The following is a 22,619-nucleotide window of genomic DNA, read 5'->3' as shown; positions in this document are numbered from 1 at the left end:
TTGAAATTTGTTCTTTCTTGTTTAATGCCGTTATTTCATTAAAGAAAAAAGTTTGTTGCGACATTTTAACACATAGCTCTTCTGCTTTTATTCGCAGATCAGTCAACGAGATTTTTTTCTTTTTCATTTTATTAACAACTGACAGTACTCGCAGAACAAAAAAAACTAAACGAATAAATGATGAAAATGGCGTAAAATCAATTAAATTTTCTTTTACGATATTTAAATAAATCTTTTTTAAAATTCTTCTTTGCATTCTAAATTTTGATTTAATTGCACTAAAGTTTGATTTGGCCAGTTCGATTTTGTTTTCCTTAAAAACGACGGTCCGAGAAACTATCGGCTTTGTTCTTTTAACGCTCCAGGAGTGAAACGCGTGGCGTCATCAGCCGGATTCTCCTTTGTCCGTACCCATCGCCATTTACACCCTTTGGAATTTTTTCGAATTTCATCAAGTCGATTTGCTACAAAAACTTTAAATAGCTTTGGATCTTTTTTTATCCAACATAAAACTGAAACTGAATCTGACCAATAAACACATTTATTTACTTTAAAGTTGTGTTCTTTAATTATCATAGATGCAAGGCGAGTAGCCAAAAGCGCGGCTTGAAGCTCGAGTCGCGGAATTGTTGATCCTTTTGTGGGTGTTACTCTACTTTTTGCAGCTATTAATGAAGTATGGAATTTATCATTGCTTAAAATGAAACGCCAGTAAGCTACGGCTGCTTATGCTTTCGAACTAGCGTCACAAAAAACGTGTAATTCGGCTTCACGTAATTAAAATTCGCGTAACTGGTAACGTCTATCGATCTTGCATGACCTTACAAGCTCTAAATCTTTAATCCATTCCTTCCATTTTAAAAATTTCTTTTCTTTTATTTCTTTTTCCCAAGCAACTTCCGAATTCCAAACTTCCTGCATTAAAATTCTTGAGTGAATAGTGTAAGGAGCTAAAAATCCAAGAGGATCGAAAATCGACACGATAATCGCTAAAAACTCAGTTTTTGTAGGTATCTTATTTCCGGTAATTAATTCATTATTTATTTTTTTAAAATTCGTATTAAATCCAAGTTGATCAATATGATTGTCCCATTGTTATCCTAAAATTTTCTCTTTGTTAACCTGGATTGAATTTAATGACCGTATAAATGAATTATTTTCATCTTTGCCATAGAAAATCGATAAATCGTTACTTGACCAGCTGTGCATCTCCCAATTAGCGTGTTTATTAATTTCTGACACTTGATGAACGCGTCTAAAGCTTCAAGGCACGATTCACAGCTATCTAAGAAATTGTCCATATAACAAGTGTTTTTTAAACTTTTCACGCTCTTCGGATACTTTGATAAAAATAAATCGACGTTTTTGTCTTTGATGAATAATGCGGTACAAGTAGATGATTTTGCGCCAAACAACATCGAACTCATTAAAAATTCTTGAGGAGGAGTATCCCGATTTCCTCCCCGCCAAAAAAAACGTTGCGCGTCACGATCCTCGTCCCAAATCTTTATTTTTAGAAACATATCAAGCATATCAGATTTTATGGCATAGGTAAATTGACGGAAACGCATTATTACACCAGGAAGAGGACGTAAAAAGTCAGGTCCAGCTAACAGCAAATCATTTAAACTTTTTGAATCTACTTTTATTGCGGCATCAAAAACCAATCTAACTCTCCCTGGCTCATTTACGTTTTGTACGCCGAAATAAGGTAAGTAGCGAATGATTTTTTCTTTTGGAGTTGCTTTTTTTACTTTAATCGCAAAACCGTTTTCAAATAAACGCATCATTTCTTTTTTATATAGCTGAGCATAAACAGGGTCGCGATCAAATTTCTTTTCCAGATACGTAAGTCTGCGAAGTGCAGTACCCCGACCGCTAGGAAAACATTTGTTGTCTGATTTCCACAAAAGCCCGACTTCCCAAGAGCCATTTACACAACGACTTGTTTTTTCTCATATTTCGAGAGCTCTGTCGTTTTTGATACTACCAGATCTATCGTCCTTAATTCCGAGTGATTCTATATTGAAATAAAACCGAATTAATTTATCAAGTTCGATCAAACAATTTTCATCACTCAAATTTTTTTCAGATTTTTGTTCGATAATACTAACATGTGCTTAATTTTCAAATTGTTCATCAAAATAGCCATGTATTGTCCATCCCAATAAACAACGACAGACAAATAAAGAATCTTTTTTAATCTCCCTGAATTCATGCGTCATAATAAGGTCGACGTGATCTTGTCCTATTAACATCTTTGAAGGCGCATTCAAGGTGTTTACTCGGATTCCAGTAATTCTTTTGCACATGGACACGATATTTTTATCTATACTTTGCGACGACAAGAGGAGATAATCAACTACTAAAACGTTTTTTATATTGAAAACTGCGCTTTCACTTCTCACCGCTACATCTACCTTTTTACTGATGAACGTAATTCCAGCGAGGCTTTTCAAAGACATACTTAATTTTGTATATTTAGCTCCTATTTTTTTTACTATTTTGAAATTAATTAGCGTCGCGGCAGATCCGTCATCAACAAAGGCGTTGATTTCTTCCGAACCATTAGGGCCAATAATTTTTAATCTAAATATTTTTAATATGATGCGCGGATTAAAATTTTGTGTTTGAAAACACACTTTAAAATTCTCTTTACCTAGTCACAACGCCTTTCCCGATAGCGATTCTCCGTGAGATTTTGACGTTGCTGTACGGTCTCGATGCAAAAGCTCATGATGTCTTCGATTGTATCTTTTGCACAGATCTTTTTTACAGTCTTTCTTAAGGTGATCTGATTGCAAGCAATTGAAACATGATTTTCGCAATTTAACGAATTTCCAACGATTGACAAGAGTTGATTTTAAAAATTCTTTACAGTTACTTATGCTGTGATTTTCGAATTTACAAATTGTGCATTTTAAATCACTCTCGATAATATGTACATTAGAGCTTTTATCGATTTTAGTTAAAAATACGCTTCGTTCATTACGAGCAATCCGATTCACACGTTTGGATGCGCTTTTTACTTCAGAATGGAAAGGTAACACGTTTACACCGGAAACTAAAATAATCTCAGCTTCTTCGAACAAAAAGTCGGATAATTTCTCTAGATCAGGCTTTCCGTGTCCCTCGAAAGCAGCATATCGAATGTAGCGGTCAATCATTGAATAAGGCATTTTTTTTATCGTCTCGCTCAACAGGTCGGAACTAAACAAGCAGCCTTGTTTGTTTAAAGATTTTATAGGTGCTACGGAATTTTTTAATCGAGTCGCGACTTCAACTAAGTTACTTTTTGCGCGTTAATTCGCGGTAAACTTTGCACGTCGTTCAAAATATTTTGTAAAATCACATTATTGTTTCCGAATCTCATTTTCAGCGTCTTTATTATTTCATTCGTACTGTTTCCGGCTACGAAAAGAGCGTTGGTAGCATCACGAGCATCACCCCTTAACGATTCGGAAAGTCTGAGTAGATTCTCCTGGCTTGTATAGCCATTTTTTTCGGTTGACAATTCATATGATTGCTTAAATTTTCTCCAATCAAGTGGATCTCCAGTAAACGTCGGCAAAGGTTTGGATGTTATTCTGTTCAATAATGCAGAATTATTAGTCTGAAAACTAGCTTGTTGATTGGCCGTCAAAGAACTCTCAATAGCCTTTGCCAACCTACTAAAGACCTCGCCTGAATCTGTTTGATTTTTTGTACTATGTATTTGAGTATTAAAATTTCTGATCGAAAAATAGCGATTTAAGCTCTTTTCGCTACCTGACGTTTCGTCAAAATCGCTCTCACTACCAAGCAGGTCATCTTCTTCGTATACTGATTGATTTAGATCAACCTCGGGACGTGGTTATGGTGTACGTCGTTGCTGTTGTCGGTGGTGTCGAGCTGCAAGAGCTTCATCAGGATCGACACGGTAAAACACGAAACGTGAAACGTTTTTTTTTGGGAATATTCACTTAAAGTTTGTTTTCCGGCCGATGCACCAAAAAAATGTTACCGACTTGTTTTACGAAATAAAACCGTGCAACATTTATTTTTCTTTAACTGATTTATTGATACGTGTTGTTTCTACGACGACTTGACAGAGACTTTTTTTAGAAAAAAACTAGCACGCTTGCTTGAAGTTATTATATAAACAAAAAATATAAAGAACTAGTTGTCAAGGAAACGATCGTCATTTCACAGAACAAGAGCGCGTCGTGACCGAACTCCCGTGAGAGATTCGAAATCTCTCGCTACGTGGCTCTTCTCACTTTACCGATTTCTGAAGGAATCGTGTGAGAAAAGATAGGTGCTCCCAATCAGCCCTTATGCGACCGACCATAACACGATCTCAAAGCTGTATTAAATACCCGCTATGTTGACACGCCTTTACACTGTTAAATAATAATTAATAACTAAAACAAACGAACGTTAACAAACAATAAAAAATTATCATGTTACAATATTTATTATACACTTATTAGAATTCAAAGTTACTTGAGCTGTTCACAATAATAAAATGATTATAAATAGATTAATTTTTAATTGTGGAAGTAGGGATCTTTCTGTCATGGTGTGGTGGTGGAAAGATATCTAAGAATTCTCTTGCGGACTTTAGTTGTTCCTCAGTACCTCTGATCCGAATTCTCTATCCGCGTACATAACCGCAACATAAACGAATAACAACGATGCCGTATTGTTTTATCTCACGCTTTTGTAACGTCTTATCTGTAATTTAAAGATATAAATTACAAATATACGGTAGAATGTGTGTGGGCCATTGTGTGTAATATTATAGTAATTACTTTAAATTATTTATCAATTTAAAATTTTTCTTTATCGTCGTTGTGAGCAGTACCTTTTATTGGGTGTGTGAGTGATTTTCCTAGATATTTTTCGAGTGATAACTAAGTACCGAAAAGGTTTTTTATCGCAAGTAACGCTAGTAGAAAGATAGCTTAAATAATAATATACAATTTGAATTGATTATTGTATTTAAGTCTCATTTCTTATACAAAAGCTGCTACTTTTTTGGAATTACTAATGTCTGTTGAATCATTTATTGTTCATTCTTCTTTGAGAGAAAATAAATATCTAGAGAATAATACTTTATACTTGTTAAGTACAAAAAAATCAATACATTTTTGTTTAAGAAACAGCACTAGTCTTTGTACTTAATAGCAAAAGTGTAACTTTTAAAGCAAAAATCGTTTTATACGATAAAATACGGACCACGATATTTATAACTAAAAAAACATAAAATAAACAAAGCCTTGTATAATATTTTGGCGTCTTACACAAGACAAAAGTTCCTTACAATACCCACAATTACAGAGCGACGCTCACTTGAATTTTCAATGTTAAAGTAAATCAAACGAAGATATAAACAGCTATTGCTATGCAACTCCTCTATACTCTTTAATAATGCGTACCTCTTCGTGTTAAAGATACAGAGTCACAGCCAACAAATTTTCCACGACTATGCTGCTCGAGGCACATGTCGTATTAAACGTCATCTCTTTTTTCACTTAAAGAATATAGCCTTACTAGTATGACATTAAGGCTGTTTGCTCTATCTCTCATCGTCAAAACAGTGCAGGTATCTTTTCCAACTGACTAACCCTGGCTTACTCATCTTTGACATCATTTTATACGTTCACGAAACAAGTTGGTTTCCACGTCATTGTAGTCAAAGAACACAAGCAAAAAGAAAGACAAGTATTATAGAATCAAAAACCAGCATAAGCAGCTATATTTATTATTTATACAACACTATACCCTTGTACTCTTCCCACTTTACAGTAGACGCAACTAGATCCGAGCTATATACTTGATGATTTAGCCTCGTTCTTTATCAATGAATAATGTATACTTGTATAAGCGGTTTTTGGGTAAACGAATGTTAATATTAAGTCTCTGGAGAATAAAAATATAACCTTACTCATACTCTCTTGTTTCTACTTAGCTTCTATCACTTTCAAAATTGTATACTTGAAAGCTGAATACCATTTAAAACTGAAGTAAGGGGATAATTTTTTATCTTGCTACAACCCACTCATTACAGCTTCCAAAAATACTAACCTCCTGCATTTTTATTTATAAAGCATACGATGACAGTCAACATTTCTATCAACGTTTGATAAGAATGTCCAGGGTAAGAATTACTCTGTTTAGTTATTTAATAAAGTCCAGTCGTAAATGACTTTATTCACGAACTTTACACAGAAACTACGTGTTTGTTTCATGAGTTTTGAAAGAAAATAAAAATAGATTTAAAAAGAATTACTTATAGTAATTCTTCAATTTGCTAGAAGTTTAAAGTATGGTGTAAGAATGACTTATCTCAACGGCAAATACGGCCGATGACTATGTAGTATATTGTTAGAGCCTACTTGATATTTTATGCTAATAACAAAAAGTTTATGCATTGACTTAAATTTTTTGTGTATAAAAATGAAGTAATCTTTTGTTTAAGTTAAACCACGTGCGTACGCTAAATAACGACGTACTTCAAATTTATATGATTTCCCAGTAATTGAAATATTTTATAATTGCAATTTTCTTTGAAGAAATCATCTTTTGTTTTTTATTTTCGTGCAATAATTTTTACGAGATTTATCGGCTGATGAAAGAGTTTCAATTCGTAAAAAATAACTCATTTTTCTTCCAAATATGCAGCCGATGTTTTAATGCAGTATAGAAGGTGACTGTCACCTAAAGTTAAGGATCTAGCCACCGGAAAATCTAAAAATACCTCTGTATATTTTGTATATTTATATATATAGGCTCTATTTAAAAATGCATCTGGCAGTAAATCTGTATCGGGAGGTCAACAACTGTACCCTTTACTCCTCATTTCTTAGAAACCTTATGTATTAAGGGTACTGATGTTTTATTTTTTTTAGTTATTACAGCACTTATGAGGACAAGAATAGTAATAATATGAATATCAAAAAAATTTATTGTACAAGTAATAAATAATATAATAATAATAATGATAATAATATTAACTAGTGATAATATTGATAATCTTACTCTAGGGTGTGCAAGACCTTGACAGAGATCCTGCTGCTGGCAGCTTGGATCGTATGAAGGGGCGTCAAACCAAATAGCATTTCACCCCACTTTGTTTAAGAAACAGTGATGTTTACAACTTTTGCACCAGGGCATTTACTACACTGACACACTACTATGACACATAATAGGTTTACTTACAAGCTGTTTTCTGGGGCTGGCCATGTGCATCGTTTTTTTCCAGCGCGGTGGTTTTGGTAAAACAGTCAAGACAGACTATGAGGCCTAAGTAATAGCAGGTAACCGTAACTCATGGGGCAGTACATTTCTATTAAAAACATATGAAGAAGAGTAGCGACTCCAGTCCGAATTGAGCAAGAGGGGACCTTATTGGCAACAGAAAGGTTACTGCACTGAAATACACCCCTTTCCGTTTTCTAATTGGACAAAAAAAGCACTGTCCTTTATCAAGTAGCACGACACACATAGGATTACAAAAATCAATTATGGAAAAGTTTAATCTATGAAAATCTGTTGTGCAAGAAGCATCAAAATCCTGAACCTCACCAATAGATTTGCTGGGGGGAGGACAGGCGTCGGCATTGACAAGGCCATCCCTTGTCATGTAACATCCGTGTACTATAATATACATCTTAAAATTTTGTAAAATTAATAAAATAATCTAACCTTGTTACCTCACTTGCAGTTCAATGCCACACTTCCAACAAATAAGTTTAGACTACCTGTGCTGTTGACTTGTCATTTTTGCCTCAGGATATAATGTACGCATACTATCATATTTAAATGTAACAGAAAGATTGTATAAATTCGTTACTTTATTATTGCCCGCCTCCAATTCTTTTCTCATGTAAAATATTATAATTAGTAATATTTCATTAGGATATTTGTTGCCTATTTTTAGATAAAGCTTTCTTTGTCTCGTATTAGAAACGTGTAATAAACAATTTTTCTGCAACTACATGATTATGTCAAATATTTGATACGAATGAAATCGGAAAGAAATTAGTCGGTATGCTCTGCTAGAGGACTTATCAATACACGCTATCAAATCTTAGCATTTTATGGGTGTGTATTTATTGCATGAAATTGTGTATACAAATGACATAATATAATTATATATATCAACAACATAATAAATATAAAATGCTTCTCGTAGTTTTCATCATTTATTTGAAACTTTAGAAAGATGAAATCATGAAATACCATTAGATTATTATTCTTCTGACTTAAGTTATATTTCTCCAGTTGGTTCAGTTTTGGTTGGACTTTTGATGGCACAGTTCTCATCTGCTAATGGCTGAATCTTACAAGGAATATAAATAGTTAATGTACCGTCCGAGACTAAGTTTATTTTAGCATCATTAAAGTCGTAGTTTTCAGAGACGGGAAACGTCTTTAATAAATTTTTATAGACATTGCCGTGCTCATCTTGCAACTTTTCATGTATACCCTCGACTACGATCAATTCGTCTTTGACCTATAGTTGAAACAAAATTTATTAAGTATATTTTTTGCTTTTCATATTACGTCATTTTTATTTATTATTTTTTTTGTTCTTTTATCTTTCATTTAAATTATATGTATGACGAATAAAACTAAACGATACTCACGAATACGTTAATTTCTTCCAGAGCAAATCCTGTGCAGTCTACCTCTCTATAAAAATCTTCCTACAAAAATCATTGACCATTAAATTACATAGAGTTTATTTAAAAAACCAGAGTGTGGGACTAGGAGTCCCTCTTTTTCTCGTTGGTTACGGTGGTATATTTATGTCTTTCCTATACATTTTTTGTAAATAAAAGGCTCGAGAAATTTTTCAAAATAATTTTTAAGGTTATTGTTAGGCAAAAAAGGAGAAATAAATTCTACATATTTGTAACAATTCTGCAAATATACTTTAATTTTTTCACTAATTTTTCATCTTGATTTTATGAAAAAATATTTAGAGGCGGGATATTTTAGGTAATGTCTTCACATAACTCAACGCCTATTTCTTTGTGTGTCATGATGTTATTTTTCCCGAAAAAAAACCCGGAATACTCGATTTTTTTGCTCTATCTTATTTCCTTTTTAAGATTTAGCGTATTTTGTAATATTGGTTGGTTATACTATTTTATAATTACCGATTTTATCAATACTGACTGTCTACATCGATCTGCCATTTATGCAGATCCCTGCGCTGGCTTACTCTCTTCTTCTCTCTCTATCTTTGTTACACTTACCCTTTGTAGGAGTGCACCTCCTCTCGAAAAGTGCACAATTTTTCTTACACTTTTTGCTTGATGAGTCTTCATTTCCAACCATTTTTATACTTAAGAAATACACGGGAAGTCTATATTATCCCATCGTAACCCGCGATAAAGAACCCGTAATAATTCAATATAGAAATGGTCTTTTACCTTGTGTGCCTTAACTTTAGAGGAACTGTTGTCACCGTAGCTCTGATGAATTGGTAAAACGAGGCTTTTATTATTAAAAATGTCACGGGGAATAGATCGTGAAGCACAAGCATTTCGTTTTATGCATTCAATGTCTGCGAGTACTTCTTCTTCGGTATAGTTTGGTATTATATTCTTAAGCATGATAATTTAGAACAAGAAATTCGAATACAAATAATCGTTTAAAATCCTGCCCCTTTAACAAAGTCGACACCGGTGATTGAAGAATATCGAACTGATTACTGTATAAATTTGATATGCGCTTTGTGTGCTTCTTGTACAGCTGGAGGTGCAACAATCACTGCTTGTACTAATACTAAACGCTGTCGTTGCTTACTGCAGTTGGACTATTCGAGTTAATGACTAGTGCTGCGCGCACTGTTCCGAAAGAGAATTGGTGGAGAATACTCCTTCAGATACAGAAGAGCCATGCTATTATTGCTCGATTGTAGTGTCTCTCTTCCACCTAGTAGAGCTGCTCTCTCACCGTAGACAAGCAGCTTCTCGGAAGTGTCAAGGGGCAGCTTTCCTTACTTAGTAAGTTAGCTTGGGTGATTTTAATCAAAATGATTGATACTTCAAATAAATAAGGCACGCTTTATTTACATGATTTCGAAATTTAAGAGATTATTATCTTTTGAATTAAGCTTTGACATTTATTTAGTTTTAATTTTTTATTTTGTTACGAATGAACAGGTGACCTTCACGTGAGCCTAGTATTTTACGAGCTATTCCACTATCATTGAATCCTTTAAGGATACATCTGACTTTTTGTCATACTGTGGTTTGTAACTTAACTTTAATTTACAATTCACTTTCTGTTTGTTTAATGGATTGGTTAGATAAAACGAATAATATCCGTTGGCATATTAATCAGTAAGTTAAAAAATATTCTAATCCAAACAAACCTTTTTTTAGTACCAGCCAATTTACACACACATACACACACGAACACATGCACTCATATTATATGTATATTTATTAAAAAATGTTAGTTAAGTTTTTTTATAGTTGTTTTTACATAAATAATTGTTCATTAGATTTTTCAAAATTTTAGTCCTTTTTTTTAAGTATGTCGACAAAACTCTTTCAATAAATTATAAAACATTTGATGTGTTTTACTCTTTAATCTTATTAAAAGGTCTTCAGTACTCAGGTCTCTTACAAAACAATTTTTTAGAAGCGTCTAAAAAATTTTTACCGTTTCGATTAAAATATATCAAGTAAGGGTCTCAGATTTTGCAGAATATTTTTTAACTGTCACGTACATACCTTTTTTTTATTTGGTAAAATAAATGTGATACTACTTTAGAAAAACGTAATCCTATATTTCAAACATTGTGTAACTAAATTATGCATTGAATATTTTCGAGACAAAATCTAGACACAAATTGTTCCATTCAAGAGAAATGTTACCTTTGAAAACACTAGGTACCTGTTAAAATAATAACAATTTATTATCACTTTTTAGCTCTTTTTAAATATCTGAGTAATTGTTGATATGCTTTATTGGCAAACTACGAGTGCTAAGGCCTTATATCTTTACATCTTATGCTTTGTTTTTGTATAGATAAGTCTTATTTTGTTGATTATTCTCTGTGTAAAGCCCAAAATATTTACAAATAAAAATTGAAGTTTTCTTTTAGCCGTAGTATAACAATGAATACGAGCTGATCACGACATCACCTAAAAATACATAAGGGCGGGGGTGTAAAGAAATCGTGCTTTATATTTTATTACGTCGAAAAAGACAGTATACGATCAAAAGGAGGAGCACTTTTATTGGATCTTTTCGTTTTCCATTGACCTATTGAGTTTATCACCCCGAGGTCTTGATTATATTAAAAATTTCAATGGGAATTTTAAAAAGATGACGAGTATTTGAAAAGTCTCTGGAATTCATTCAGAAATATATGATAAGACAATTAAGTTTATAAATTTTATAAACCTAATGGTGTAAATTCAAAGAGAAGAATCAACAATTTCGAAAACTAAAGTTATTGTTGACAAAAATATGAATGGTCGACTTTTGGAATGACTCGTTTATAATATTGATTATTTTCTGTGAAAATTTCAAAGTGCCCACCAATCAAAGTTCGATTTTTTTTTTTGTTGGTGAAAAAACAACCGCGTCATGCAATAATCAAGCCATTAAATTGACCTTGCGACAAAAATACGTTTGCTTGAACGAAACCATTTCTACTTAAGTATGCAAACGCGAGAAATCGATAAATGGCTTGGTCCTATACAAAACATAGGCAGTGCCTGATTAAAAAAAAAAGATAAAAAGACAAAACGAATGTTAAACCGAAATATATACAAACTGGGTACGAATGTCTACGAATTACTTTTACGGATAGCTTTACCTCAAATGGGTAAAATAATATTGCTGTCATACACATTTTGAGCATTATTTTTCTCATTTGTGACTAAGTAAGAAAATGACCCGTTTCTTGTTTTACCATAAGTTTTGTATATCACATGTAAAGTGATAAAACTCTTATTTAAATATAATCCTTAGCTTAGACTATTTTTGTAAGAAAAATTACAAGCAATTAGCAGTACGTAATATCTTTCCTTCTGGAGCCATTCTCGTTTGCTATAATATTTACGTACTTTTATGTAAACACCAACTTTTTCCGTCGCTTACATATATAAATATAATATACATTATTCTCATTGTTGATTTGTTTTCCTTAAATCGTAAATTATTCCATTATAAGATGTGGAACTGCAAAAATTTCTTAGAAATAATGTTTATCGTTAAGTGTTACGTAGATTTCCTCGGCTATCCATAATGAGTCAAGACTTAAATTGGAGTTGAATTGACTTTAATACACTTGTTCGACTTTCAACTTCAAAATAGCACCTTCGCTGCTTGATTTGGGGCTTTCAGGCGAAAAAATAGAATACAAAACTCGTTTTTAAAGGCTTCTTTATGAGCCTCGTTACGGTCTTCACTTTCAGCTTGTGCCATGAACCTCTCGGTTCGTAAATCAAAGCCTTTGCAAACGCGTACGTAATATACTATTTCATCATACCCTGACGGCAAAAGCGCATTTCCGTCCTGATTTCAGAATGGAAAATTATGCATTTCTGACCAGCCCGGGAATTTTTTTTGTTGTAGACTAACGTTATGCGCAACTTTCTCCTAGTTACTTTATCGTGTCAGTCGTCAACTACGTATGTGTATATAGCTATAGTTAACAATGAACTATACTCAGCTGACGAAAACTAAATCAATCGAATCATAACCTCAATACTTATGCCTAGCGAATATGTAGATTGCAGAGTGTTAAATTAATGATTTCAGCCACTAAGTAGTGCTGTACTCAACAATTTGAAATAATTAAATATTTAGTCTCTGTACGTCTGAGTCCTCGAAGCGATTCTGTGACTATATAAATGAATTTCAGAAGCTTATGTATTTGGTGGCATACCTATAGGTCAGTTTTGTTTCCAAGTACATTTATATACTATTATCGTTTCCATAGTGCTGGTATAAAAATACACGTAGACGGAAATGATTTACTTCCCTGCCTCGTCACGTAATATACTAATTCTCGTTTTTAAGCAAAGCTGAGAGTGTTTTCCTTTCGTGGGCCTGAGTCTCTACATGCTGCTTATCGGCAACGCAACTGCAACACCCTAAACGCCTGGCCTTTGCTGTCTAACTCTGATGCTCATCGATAACTGTTACGCCTATATCTACATGGGACCATAGTTTATAGCCTTACTCGTTGCTATGCAGTTTCGGTGTCTTGATACTTGTGTCGACATTGTACGTGACGTAAGTATCCGGTCAAATATATTTATATTTTTTGAAATACTTCAATACATTTTTGTAACAATATGGTTTTTTTAAATCATGATGTACAAATTGTGCTAGAAACAAAATTGATTAATCTGGTGTTATAAAAATAAATGAAAAACACTTTTATCATTACAAATCATTAATTAAATAACAAGGAAATCTTTGTTATGAAAAGTATGAATTAAAGAAAAAATTTTTTCCTACAGTCTGGATCTTTTACTGAAACTCAATGTTACACATTGAATCTTTTTTGATAGATAATAAAACATTTTGTACAACCGTTTAATGTACTAAAAAATTCTTATAGTCACACATCAAAAGAGTGAAATGATTAAATAGATTTCTAACCAACAAAGATATTGGTAATACACTAATTGCTTAAGAAATTTTTTATTATTTATTTTTGTAGCTTTACTTGGTAGTTTCAATTAAATAATTAAATTAAATATAAACAAAACGTTTATTCCAGAATTGTTAGAACTTTTATGTTTTTTACGTATATTAGTTTTGAATATTCATGCGTGCATTAATTGTGATCACTTCTAACTCCAACTACAGTCACAGTGCGTATTTTTCTTACTTTTCGACAATATTTTTAACTTATTTTTTCAGCATTCTTTACCTTGAAGGTTATTAAATTTAAAAAATATAAATACCAAATAACAAGAAATATGTTGGTCTTGAACAAAAATAGTTTATAAAAAGAACTCAACAATATTAATTGTAGTGTTAGCATAAAGAAAAATTCTAACACTAAATGAAACAAGATGTGTTTAAAGTGCTTTGCTTCGCACAACTGGCCTTTGTTTAACTTAAATTGTATACTTTAATTCACAGTTGCTAACAAGCTTATATGAATAAGAAAAAAAAGTTTCTTTATTTGATTAACGTTATTATTTAAAACTTTTTAGGATCATGCAAGTAAAAGTACTTTTTTAAGTTTGTCTAAATTATTTCACGTACTCCGTAGTATATTTCTAGTACACCGACGATAGTTTCTGTACGTGTACATTCCAAACAGTTTTTGTTTGCATAAGTTTTATCGGATGTTTTTTTATCATCAATAAAAGTATCTAAAAGACGTTTTACATTTGTTACATCTATAATTTTAATTTTGTTACAATGTAATGAAAAATAACATCAAGATTTTAAAGTGGATCGAGTTTTAACAATTATCTGTATGAGAACCAAAATATGAGTTTTGTTGATTCTTTGATGTGAATTAAAAAACAACAGGTTTTGAAGATCTGTATATATTTTCTTTTTTTTATAAAAATCTTTGTTCTAACACGTCAAGATTCATCGGAAAATAACTCTTCAATCCATAAAATGATGTACCCTCTTATTGTTTACCCTATGTACATTGAAACATATATACACGCATACAAATTTATTCATACACATACCTTTTCGTACATTTCATTTTATACACGTAGTACTGCTTGGTCTGTCAAAAAAGTACATTGGTCGAGCTTCACAATTTATTATTAAGTACCACAATTTATTATTTACGAGAATCGATACAATTCATAATTCAACACGTGGCCACTGCTCTTCCCCAATCCTAACAATCCTGGTATATTTATATCCGATCAAGCAGTCGAGCGAAGGACTCCTTACAGTTCACAAGAATCAAAACAAGTCAATAAAAAATACTGTCCTAAAATTTAAATACAATTGACAAGTATCACAGTTGGTAGACTCCACTATCTTACGACTCGTTTTTGCAGTACAGTCTTTCAGCTGCAATATTAAAATTATATCAATTTCTGTCAATCTTTGTTTTCATCATTACGGATTAAAAATGGTCTCATCAACGTTTTCAGTTTTCATTCTTTCGGTTGTTTCGTTAGTTTCTTGTTATGATTCAACAAGTGATACAAATAATTATTCGAATTTAGTAATGGACGTAAAAGAACTTTACAAAACCAACAGTGTTGTGATCGTGTATTATGGTTTCGAAAGTAAGTAAAAATATATTGATTATTAAAATAATATCAAGCATGGAATTTTACTTTATTTTTTATTTAATAGGTATGCATGTTGCAACGGGCATGATGAGGCAACTTTCAAAAAATCACTATTATTCCATGGCAGTCGCAGGATCAGACCTAATGATAAAGTATGACAGTATGTGGAAGAGTTCAAAGTTACTTTTCTTCATTATGCTAAAAACCGAAGATGATTTTGAAAATTTCATGCATTTTACAACGAATGCGGCTATTGATTCGCACGTCTGGTTATTACTGTTTGACACATTGATGTCGGAGTCATTGAGTATTTTCTGCCAAAATCCTCAAGATAATCGACTGGGCTTGAATTATCTTGTAGAAATGTTAGTGAAATGTGGGAATGACTCCGACATAAAAGAATGGTTTTCCACAGGATCGAATAGTAACACGATTCAGGTACGCGAATACCTTCAGTGGAATCCAACGACTCGTCTCAATGTCAAAGATAAACACATTTTGATTGAGAGGAGAAGAAATTTGGCTGATGTTTCGCTGAAAGTGATACCTAAAAAAGTATGAAAAGTACACGTTTTAATTTTTTAATAATTTTACGTTTTAACACATTTTCTTGTTAATAACACATCAGGACGAATCCCATCCAAAACAATCAAATTATATTTATAATTACGATTTACCATCAAAAATTGTGGATGAAATCACCTCAGTAATGAATATAACTACAAAGTACCCGCAACTGTTACGAGGTAGTGGAGCTAAGAATAAAAATACTGCAGCAAGCAAGGGAAATTCTTCTTTTACTAATACGTCAATAGCTACGAGTTTTGATGTTATTGCTACGGAGACATTAATGGACCAAACTGTTTTAGAAAAATATGATCTCACGATTCCCATTGAGTCCCAATTGTACTGTTTGTTCATCAAAATGCCGGACAATTCATTCATACCATGGAACGCATACTTAAAGGTAAGAAATTTTTTCTCCCTGTATTCTGAATATTGACAAGTGTCTTGTTTTGTTTAGTATACAAAATTCTTACTAAAGAATAAAAAAAAAAAAAATAAATAAAAAAAAAATAAAAAAGCAGAGTGTGGGATTCGGAGTCCCGCGGTAAGAACAGGTTTCTCGCGTATACGTAGAAATTACATGTATATAGTAAAATGTAAGGTTCGTAGATACATGTGAGTTCAATATGTATTTTTTTCGCGGGTTACGGTGGTATACGTATGTCTTACCTATTCATTTATCATGTATGAAAGGCCCGGGAACTTTTCGTTTTCCATTGACATAATGAGTTTATCACGGCGAGTTTTTGATTATATGAAAAATTTCAATAGGAGTTTTAAAAAGATAACGAGTATTTGAAAAGTCTCTGGAACTAATTCAGATATATATGATAAGATAGTTTACTTTATAAATTTCATAAACCTAATTGTATAAATTTAAAGAGAAAAATCAACAATTTCAAAAACTAAAGTTATTGTTGACACAAATATGAATGGCCGGTCCTGGAATGACTCTTCCATGTTATTGATTATTTTCTGTTAAATACTCAAAGTGCGCACTAATCAAAGTTCGATTTTTTGTTTCGTTGGTGAAAAAACAACCGCGTCATGCAATAATCAAGTCATCAAATTGACCTTGTGACAAAAATACGTTTGCTTAAACGAAACCATTTTTACTTTAGTATGCAAACGCGAGAAATCAATAAATGGCTTGGTCCTATACAATAAGTAGGCAGTGCCTGATTAAAAAAAAACAGATAAAAAGAAAAAACGAATGTCAAACCAAAATATGTACAAACTGGATACAAATAGCTTCTACGAATTACTTTTACGGATAGCTATACCTCAAGGGGGTAAAATAATATTGCTGTTACGTATATTCTGAGCAGTGTTTATCTCACAATAAACATTTAAATGTTAAAAAAAGCCTGTGTCAGAAAATAAGATCTTATTTTAAACAAACATCTCTTTTTAGTGGTGATAACCGGGAAAATAGAATAGTCAGACTGCACGTATGGCACTCGTGCTGGCTTTGTTCGTAATGATTTGAAGCATGTGTTTTAGAAAATTCTATACCCCTCCTTTTTTTATAGCTGCGAGGATGCACAATGTACTATGTGACTTAAAAATAAGCGACAATCATAACATCCTTAAGGCTGGAATTTTTGTTTGATTTTTCTAAGCAAAGTAAAAATTGGCGTACTTATTAATTAAATTTACTAACCACGTTAATTATTATATTATTTCTTCATAACATAAGATTCATTTTTGAATACAAAAGTACATATAAAAGATTTTATAATTATTATCGACGCAACGAACGTTGTCGTTGTCGTCGTCGTTGTCATATCTTAATTTCGAATATATACTCTAACAATAATTGATTTTTTATATATATTTATTTTTTTAATCCCTTCAACTTGTAAGTAATAATTTTTTTTACATTAAAGGATATAATCATTTAAGTTTTACAAGCGTTTTTAAAATCCTAGATACTAATATGCAATTATTATTATTATAGTAACTGCCGAAAAGTAGCACTACAATAATATACTCTTTTACACACAAAAACAATGTTAATTTTTTTAAATTGGTTACGGTCAAAAGTTAGTCAACTTCATTATATGTTAAATTGTTATAATTGTTATAGTCAGATTTTTTTAAATTATATGTATTTGAAATGTTTAAATTTTTATAAAGAAAAAGAAAACGTAGGTGGTACGTTAAAAGTGTGACACTTTATACAATACTTGGTCATATACAAATAAAAACATTAAGAAATCTTATTTACCATTAAAATGTAAAAGTAAGAATGGATAACTGAAGTCTTTGAAAATTAGATTTTTAGCAAAGGTGCATGGATTAAGCTAGCTATTACTGTAGTTATTTTGACAATTACATTGTCTGTTATCAACATGAAATTGCAAGACAGAACACGTTCAAGATATGCCATTTTGTTGGAAAATTGTACACAAATATGGGGTATATTCTGCCAGCAAGGGTTGTCAGGTGAATTTTGAGTACCAAAATTTGCGACTGATTCTCAAACGATTATGAATTTCATAAATATAAATTTTTTAATTTATAGATGCTTATGTTAACCGTACGTCATTAAAGTTGGTTTACTTGATAGTACTATTTTGTGCATTAGTCATCTACGCGGTTTATTGTGGATCTCTGACAAGTTACTTGACAGTTGGACTACCCACAATGCCATTTAATAATATATCTGAGTTCATGGAAGATGGTAGTTACCAACCTATTGCTGTAAATGGCTCCAGTTCCTATAAATTTATTTTGGTAAAAAAAATACAAGTTTAACTGACAATAATGTTAGAATTTCATTTCGTACATTTGTTCTGTATATTTCAAGGCATCATCTGAAGATCCCGTTTATAATAAAATAAACCAAATGATTAAAAATTCAAACAACTTGCTGGAAAATTTTGATGCAGCTCTCGAGCAGGTACATTTTGGAAATCTTATTTAAGCGTGTGTATGTATGTGTATATATATTAGTAGTGGCGATAAAAATCGTAGAGAGCAAATTTCGTGTTAATAGTAAGAGAAAAAAAAAACGATAAAAATAATATTCTTAATAGTTTAACTTGTTTATGATCCTCCAGATCTTTACACATCTCCTTCGTCTATCAGGGATAAAAATTGGCAGTCTCAGTAATAAAATGTATTGTTTTCAAATTTCAGGTCTGCTCCAAAAAAGTAGCCTTGTTTGCACTATCATCAATGTTGGATTCTATCGACAAGGAGCCACCATGCAAACTAGCAAGTGTTCCTCTGGGCAGTAAGGCGTATGGAAGTCTAAGAACGAAGAAACATCATCCAATCACTAAATTTTTTAATTATCAGTACGTTTGATACAATAATTATAATAATGACAACAACAAAAATAAGACTAATACTAACAATTGTGGAAACAATAATAACGACAATACTGACCATGACGATTACTTTAATAAATAGTACTTGTATTTGTATGCTAACAATTTTTGTTTAGTATCCACAGGTTTAAGGAAACTGGCATCATGCAAAGAATATTTGCTAACTACAGGACCGAAATTCCTGATGAAAAAAATGCATTTCATTTCATTGGCTTACAAGATGTATTTTCTCTGTATGCTATATTAATTTGTGGATACATCCTAACTCTTATTATACTACTGTTTGAAAACCTTCATTTTGGATGTTACCACAAAAATAGTACAAATCTTGTGCGTCAACGACGTGCCCATATTAATCCACGACGCAGACGCAATGTAAATCACCACCGAAGCAGTGATTCGAAACCTTTGGAGGTATAAATCTTCTTTTCCTTTACTGTGTGTGATAAGACGTATATGAAAGTAAGACACTATAAAATTTTGGCTATTAAACATCCCTATGATACTATAATAATAACCTACTATTACGGATCTTTGTAGAATTAAAATAAAGGTAGAGAATGTGTGTATTGGATCGTAACATTAATTTACTATAACATTTTAGGCATGACCAATGTATTATAGTGCTTTTTAATTTTGTCAGAGCAAAAAGTAAAACCACTAATGAATTGTCTATTTCTAGTACAAAACAAATTATCAACCCAGTACGAGGGTGATTTCAGTTGGTCATGTAGTGTTTGTGTGTCGTCAATAGGTTTTCCAACTAAGTATAGTAACTATGATTACAATGGGCTGAAATTTTGTTCGTAACTTTAATTTGGACGTCTAAGCTGATAGCTTACATTTAGACAAGTCTCATTCAATAGAAAAGCTTTGAGACAATTTTTAGAGCAGCGCTCTAAGACAAAGATATTAGTTTTTCAGTAATAGATTTTATCACATACAATTTACCCTTCGGCTATTAAAGACAAAGTTGTAGAACTTGTTAGAATACAAATTTTTAGTAGTTTACCTTGCTCAATACTGTAACGATGCTCCATAGATCAAAATATATGAAAAAACAGCAAAAGAATCGTTTTTTGCCTGTTACAGAAAATTCTAATTTTACTACAAAATTTTTAATACAAAAGATGTGGACTTCATTAAATTAAAACTTTTTTGTACAGTAAGTTTTTTTTTTAGTACCGTCTTAACGATTTAAATGACGAAAATTGTTTCGAAGCAGCTGAAAACTCGTTTTACACCATGTAACTTTTAAACAGCCCATTTTTAGACTAAGTGTTCAATATGAAAACTGTAGATCTACTCAAAATACATTTTTTTGTACTGACCAACTTTACTTATAGTGTTGTTATGAGGACACATATTATTGAAAAACGTTCTAAAATGGCTGACATAAAATTTGTTAGTTTAAATTTAAGTTAGCGCATTAATACCAATACGAAGTCGGATATTGTAATGGGTTATGTTATCAATTGTATTAATAGGATTTAGTTATTAAAATAACGCTTTTTGCTTTGGCACACTGTAGATTGGTGATTTTGCATAAATTGGGTCACTTGTTTCCGTACACAGTAATTATAAGACCAAAAAAAAGAAATATTTTATTACCGCATTGATTTACTCAAAATAGTGTTAAGAGTTTAAGCTGAAACGGGATATAATTTTCGAAAGTACTTTTTAGTCATTATCATTTTTAAAAGAAAAAATTAAAATTTTTTTTTTTTTTTGTAGCATTGTAAGCTATGGAATAAGCTTCGAAGGTCTAAGCATAAAGAAGATTCAAACGCTGATGTTTTCGAACTGACTAAAATAACAGTTAAGCCTCATGTTAGCAAAACCAATACAGGTATTTTAGTTAAACCACGTGAGAAAGCAAAATTACACGGCGTAAAAAAAGTACGTCATTTCAAAAGTGATCGTTTACAACATTTGAAGGTATGAAGTAACATTTAAATAATTATGTGTATTTTAGGACTTAAAAAACAGTGAAACACTAATTGTATTTGCGGCCTTCCTTGGCACCTGTATTTTATACGTTAATAAATTATACTATGTGTTTACATAGATTAGAAAAAAAATTTTTTTAAAAATTGATGCAAACTGTATAGAATAATTTTTTTTTTATCATTACATTACTACTAATTCAAACAGTTTCTATATAATATCTTGATAAAATTAATTCGCTTACTATCAGTATGTGTCTTACAAAAAAAAATTAGGATATTTATTTTTCAATAAAACGTGCATAAAGTCAGAGATAGACTTTTAAAACTTTTTGTAATAGTTATGCTACCGGTCAATTTTGTATTAATCGTAATTTTATGGCTGATTGTCGTTCAATTAAAACTTTTTAAATCATTTTTTAATATCCCATGCCCTTATATAGACCCTTATCATCTTACCAAGGACGTATTCGTTAGCGCTGCGTCTGAGACGATTTTTTCACCCCATCTTTTTAGAAAGTTAAATAAGGTATCACGGAGTGTTTGGTCGAATTTATCGGAGATGAATGTTTAACCGCCAAAGTGCATAAATACGGTATTTTTGTTTTGATAAAATTTTTTTGCTAATAACTTTTGACATGGCAACGTTTGTTGGAAAAAGATTCTCAGGAGATTCTTTTTAGCTATTAAAGCACTCAGAAATTTGTTAACCCACTATTAAAGAAGCGATAATGTTATCAGAGTTTCTGTTTTAATAAACTCTTTAATTAAACCTTAACATTTTAAAAATTGTTTCTTCATTTTAGGTACAACTTATTTAAGGTGTCATTATTACATAAATTTTCTCATTACATCACTAATTATGATTTGACTAACAAATAATATACAGTCTTAATACAGTTTTACAATACATTTCGAATCGTTCTCAGTTCTAGATAAAAAATGATCATTATATTTTCAGATATTACAGTTATTGCAATCAATAGAGAATCAAAGTTCGAATGAGAGTATTTCCAAACCAACCAAAGTGGCTTCACAGGCCCCATTTCCATACATAGAATAATATATTTCATATGTATAACTATTAAGACAAGACAATCTCTAAGTACTTAAAGTATATATTCTTAATCGTTAATATTATGTAGTACCAAAAATTTCGACATGTTATGTTGTGTACTTGAGTAAAAAATGTAATGAGTTAATATGCACGTAAATAAATGACCAGAAATCAGAGTTATTTTGTCGAGGATGTGTTTTTTTTATTGGAACTGTCTTACATCTGTCACATACATCTGATTAGGAGCGCGCGGTGGCTCGGTCGGCTAGGTCGTGGATTGGCACGCGGGAGACCGTGGTTCAATTCCCGGCCAGTGCGACTTTTACGGGCAAAGTACCTCTGTGTCTTTCACATGTGCTTTTTCACCACGCAATGCTCCTCGAGGAGGGTTCAGGCGACCTCCTCGCAGCAAAAATTGCCTAATTTCCCCCTACCCCCCTCCCAGTAATGGGAGGCCTCCCAT

The sequence above is a fragment of the Copidosoma floridanum genome, unplaced genomic scaffold, assembly GCF_036245765.1.
Source record: "Copidosoma floridanum isolate Cflo_tuat_1 unplaced genomic scaffold, Cflo_Japanese_pri ptg000013l, whole genome shotgun sequence".
Classification (NCBI taxonomy): Eukaryota; Metazoa; Arthropoda; class Insecta; order Hymenoptera; family Encyrtidae; genus Copidosoma; species Copidosoma floridanum.
This window is presented reverse-complemented; position numbering follows the sequence as displayed.